Here is a 6,053-nt window from a genome sequence, read left to right on the forward strand (position 1 = left end):
TATTGTTACAGATGTTGATGTTTTCTTGATTGTTTTCTTAGGAAATCTGATTATGATCATAATTCTATTTGATAAAAGTTGAAATAAATGTTTAATTTGAGGATCTACGTTTAGAATCAACTGTCCATTCTTCCTGATATTGTGTGTAATAAAAGGTGAAAGAACACAAAGGGCCATCAGCACACTGACAGTCTCTCAGTCTGGATGTAATAAGATCAGTTTCACTCTTCATTGACCTGAACATGAAGAGCAGCTTCAGTGTGATCTGTACAGCCGAGCTCTGTATTGTCATGCTGCTGCAGCAGGTTGAGGATTCATCAGTGGATTAACCTGCAGAATGTGTCCTATTCAAACCCACTGAACACATCAGAATACTATCATATGTAATAGAACATCAGTCTTTTTCTCCTCTTTCTTTACATCTTCATGTGTGTCCACTATATACGCATGAATCATAAATATACTCCCCACTGTGGATTCAGAGAAAAGCAGGAAGTTATTCATGATCAAAACGAGAAGAATTAGATTGAAAAAAAAACACTTTTATAATCGTTAGTACTGCCAGTGAAAGCAGATTAATGAGGCTTTATTAAGTTTCTGTGGACATTTACTGCTGAATCAGTGAGATAATAACATATTCTGTCTATAATTATTAACATGATAAAACCTTTAGATGATCCCAAAATATATTTAATTCAAAACACAAACAACAAGGTAAACAACATTTAACAACAAGTTCTTAATGTGAAATAAGTTCTTAAATGTATAAGATTATAAAATTATACTTAATATACTACTACTATATTGTATACTTGATGTGTTTCTGAAAGCAGATGGTTCCTTGGATGAAGCCTCCAAACTGATTAATGGTTCATAACTGACAGATTGTGTTGTTCATCTCAATGGGCGGCTGTGACTCAGTGGTAGAGTTGGTCGTCTTCTAACCGGAAGGTCAGGGGTTTGATCCCCAGCTCCTGCAACAACATGTCCGATGTGCCCTTGGGCAAGAAACCTAACCCCAAGTTGCTCCCACTGCTTCATCAGTGGTGTATGAATGTATATGAATGGATTAGTTTCTTCTGATGGACTCTTTACTCAGCAGCCTCTACCATCAGTGTGTGAATGTGTAGGTGTGACCGGCGGTGTAAAAGTGACTTGAGTAGTCAGAAGATTAGAAAAGGACTATACAAGCTCAAGTCTACTTACCATGACAACGTAACATTAGTGGAATTATACACCAAAAGATGTCTATAAATGTGTGTACAATATGACCTTTTTTAACTTCATTCTCCAGAGGTCACCACTGTGGGCCAGACAACCTCTCCATCTTCTTCTTTATGCAAACTGTCATACAAATAATTGATATCAGACACAGGTAATGACGGTTTCCAATCTTGGGTCATGGGTTTTAGCCTTCAAAGACAACCAGGGAGAAGATTTTTAAAATATTTTTGAACCTGTGTGAAAGTCACTCTGTGAAACAAAAAGAGGAGATGTTTCAGATATGGGAACACTGTTGACCATAGGCTGTCTTTGTCTTCCTATCTCTCCATCTCTCTCTCTCCTCTCTCCCTTTCAATCGGTCGACTATCATTTCTGAATTGTATTTGACGGCTCATTAAGCATCCACAGTGCCGGCGCAGAGACAAAAGCAGGGGGGGGAATTGATGAAGAGAGTGGAGGAACATGGAGAGAAGCTCCGGAGGTGAAAACCTCCTCCTGAAAACACACACATAATATTTACACTAATGAAAAGATGTGTTTAATTAGCAACAATTAAACACACACAGATGGCTCAGAGCATGTTTCATGTGACGCATGTTGTCAAACCTTCAGTCTCACTTCTACATGACACGTTGCACCTGGAGGAGTACCTGCTCATCTGCATTCTTACATGTCATGTGTTCTTTCTTTCTTTTCAGTATTTAAAGTCAAAGACGCTTTAAAACAATACAGACCTATACTAAAGTAGAGCTGCTCAATCATCACTTCTGGGCCTCCGTACATGTGTGGTGGTGACTGTGTCTGCAGAGACTCTGTCCTCTGATTGGATGTTACTGTTCTGCTTTGTTTTTGATTGACTCGGGACGTTTCTGGGTGGGGAGTTGGTGTGTTTCCTCCAGCCAATGACAGCGCAGCAGGTGAGTTTTGCTGTGGAGTCAATTCAGCGATTGCAGGAAGAGGCCCAGTTCCAATTATGTGTTTACAAGCTGCAACGAACATTTCTACTGACTCCACCTTTAAGGGCTAAATGGATAATAGGTAGATGTCTCGAGCAGGCAGTGAAAGCAAAGAAAGTTTATTTATAGAGCACCATTAATACACAGAGCAAGTCAAGGTGCTTTACACCGTTAAAAACCTGAGCATTAAAAACACAGTGAAAAATTAGTTATATTCCACCTTTGAATTACTGAACGCAAACAACACTTAACTGATTTTAAAAACATCTTAGACCAAAGACATGAAGACAGTTTCAACCAACTAAACATTATAATCCTCTGAACACACGCACCAGACAAGTACTCATCTGCGTTCTGTTGAAACCATTCCACAGACACGAGATCTCACAGAATCTCATGTGATCAAACGTGACTTCAGAAGACTTCCGCTCTGATCTTTTTCTTCTTGATGGCTTAAGCTGGACAGTACAGATTGAGCCGGACAAAGAAACCAACAGAGTGTGTTCAGCTGCTCATGGCTGGATGTTCCAGAAACGGACTGGACGGAGCTGTGCGATGTCCGACTGAGAAAAACTACGGCACTGATTGATGCAGTGCATTGACTACGTGTAAAATGGCATTAACAACAAAGATAAGTTGAGATCTCATGAAAACAACCGAAAGCTGTCACCAAAAAATCAGTTTCATAAAATGTGAGGATCTCTTGTCCATTTAGGGCTTCCATAGTTTTGCACTTTTCCAAAAAACATTTATAGCACCTTTATCCTCTTGTGGATAGTGTGGAAAGTGTGGGCTGTTGCAGGTAGCCTCTGTCAGTCATCACATGTTTGATATGAACATGAGAGTTGATAAAGTGTTCATTAGCAGCAGTCACTCACTTGTCTTCTATGCTGATGATGTTTTCTGTTGAAGCATTCTGGCTGCTGCAGCGTCCTGATGTTTCTCCTCCCTTTTTAAATTTTCTACCTCTGTAGGTCCTTCCAGCCACAAGGTCACTGTGTGTTTTTAATTGTGGTGCCCCCCCCCCCCCACGCCCCAACATCACCACCACCACCACACCACACCACACCAACGCATCCCACAAACCCCCCTCAGCCCAAATGATGAACGACTGCACCTTGTGAAAAGGGCCCTCTCCAATAAACAAGCTTATCTGTGCTCTCTCTCTGCGGTGAATAATGAGCTCTGGGTATCACTGTTAATCACTATAATTGTTAATGTTAAGAGGGGGCCGCTCGCTAGTTGCCCGACGCCCCACGCCTTTATTGATTTCATTTTTTTACATTAAAACGCTGCATGCCTTTGTCAGAGCGGTGGGTCACCCCGCCTCCTCCCCTCGTCACCCTCCCCCAGAGAGAAGCTAATTAGTTATTTAGTGGCCTGTATGTGTGTGTGTGTGTGTGTGTGTGTGTGTGTGTGTGTGTGTGTGTGTGTGTGTGTGTGTGTGTGTGTGTGTGTGTGTGTGTGTGTGTGTGTGTGGGACGGCAGAGCAGAGCTAAAGCCTGTTATCAGAGCCTGATAAAGGGAATTGGTTGTCCCACAGTAGCTGTGAGAGGCTATGGCTGATAGCAGCGTGGCTATTATAGAGAGGACGGACACGTGAGCGCTCACACACACACACACATGCAAATACTCTGAAGAACATAAACACACATCACTTCAGCCCACTTACAGACAGAGAAACAGGGAAGCATAATATCCACATCCTGGTTCACAGTCTGATGATAAATGTTTTCTGAGGTCACTTTTTACATGACGTCCCGATGACTTAGGTGTAATTCAGGGTTGAAGTTGCAACATTGCATTTTTTATTTGGTTCAGTTTTGCTTTCACACTGCACTTTGTCGACTTACCACAGCCTGTCTAATGTTATGTCCTGTACCCACCTGCCAGCTAATACTGCACTGTGACCCCAAAGTTAAACAACAGGACAGTGGGAAAATGGTATCATGTATAGCGGCACAGTTAGGCAGTATTTTTATCTATAAAATGAAGATTGGCTGTGTCAGGTTAAACTGGAGCGATTTGGATGTTAACCTGCATGGAGGACTGAAGGCTGCTGTTGTTAGCAATGCTAATGTTAACCACACTGAGGAAAAGAAAGAAACTCAAGGACACGTTATTTTAAAATAACACACCGGCTGTAATGTAAGTGTCTTTAGATGACGGTCAATTTATGTTCAATATGAAGCTATGAGTTAACCCAAGTGTGCTAACATTAGCATGCTAACACAACAATGCAGGACACAGCTTGAGCCAAGAACAATTTTGTCTGCCGCTTGTCTTTAAATGGTGCTTCATCATGGTGCGTTCTGAAAACTCCTTCATGTGAACCTGAGTGTAGAGGGGTTGGAGGTGTGTCTCTGGAAGAGAGCAGAGGCTTCAGGATGGAGGAGGTGTGGCCAAACAGAAGTTTGTTTTGGTTTCATGTTGGTGCTCAAAGGCGACGTCTACTGGATCAAAAAGTAGCTCATTCTTTCTTTAAAGAATAGTCGTTGTCCCTATCAATCAAATTGATTCAAATCATCTTGTAAAGGAGAGATGTACATCCCTAGTAATATCCATTTGTTATTTTCTGTTTAAGAAACGTTTTCATGCCGTTGTCCAGAACTCCCTTGTAAAAGATATTTAGGACATCCATGGGAATATTCTTGGTAAAAACAGGTTAAATATTTTTTAAATGAATCCAAACTTGTGGCAGTAAATGTATTTTTTCTCATGCTGTCTTTCACCTGTTTTTATGTATGAATATCTTTTCTGTCTTGTGTTTACACCTCCGTATTATTATTTGTGTTTCATGTCACTGTCGATCATTTCTGCCTCCTGCAGACACACATTCACACTGCTGCTGCAGCTGCTGTGTGCTTGTGTTTTATTGCGCTCACTAATTCCTGTTGATGTGGTTAATGTGTGCTGCATCGCGAAGAAGACTAATTCCTGGAAGGTAATTGAAGGAGTCTGTCTAATTAGAGCGTTCCTGTGATCAAGGGGAGATAATTAATTTATGAGAGATCTGGAGCCGAGATCGGAGTTTGTGTGTGTTTTTTTTAGTGTGTGTGTGTGTGTGTGTGTGTGTGTGTGTGTGTGTGTGTGTGTGTGTGTGTGTGTGTGTGTGTGTGTGTGTGTGTGTGTGTGTCTGTGATAATTAGTGGCAGTAATCAGATGCTGCTCATTACGTCCTCTCAACGCATGACTAGAGACCAGAGATTCATGTACGTCCATGTCTGTGTGTGTGTGTGTGAAGTCTGCCCCTGCAACAGTTAACAGTACTACACACACACACACACACACACACACACACACACACACACACACATCATCATTCTGTCATCGTTGCAGCTCAGCCTGAGTAATCTCTGTCGTCTGAAAGGTTAATGTTTCCTCTAAAAACTAAAGTTCTTTTAAAGGAAAGACTCGTCTCAAACACACAACATTAATTAACTGCAAACACACACACGCACGCACGCACATACACACACACACACACACACACACATCAACACAAAGAGAAAATAGGAAATTCATTTCAAAGAGTCAGTTTGTTAAAATAAATTATAAACAAAGCACACAATTGCAACATTTCAAAAAGTGAAAAAACATCCCATATGTTTCTACACATACTCCTGACAATATCTTGACATTGTGGGCATGCAAGCAGACATACATAAACGCAGACTAGATATATAAAAATACATGTAGCCTCCATGTTCTGTAAAAAATAGCGACGTGATAATACACTCAGCTCATTAGAGGAGACGAGATAGGACGTTTGGTTCACTAGAACAGGAATGAGACAAGATTTTAACATTATTTAAAAAAAAACTTTGATGAGATAATTTGACTTATTTGATTGAAAGTCACAAAATCCAAAAC

This window comes from Labrus bergylta, chromosome 9, assembly GCF_963930695.1.
Source record: "Labrus bergylta chromosome 9, fLabBer1.1, whole genome shotgun sequence".
Classification (NCBI taxonomy): domain Eukaryota; kingdom Metazoa; phylum Chordata; class Actinopteri; order Labriformes; family Labridae; genus Labrus; species Labrus bergylta.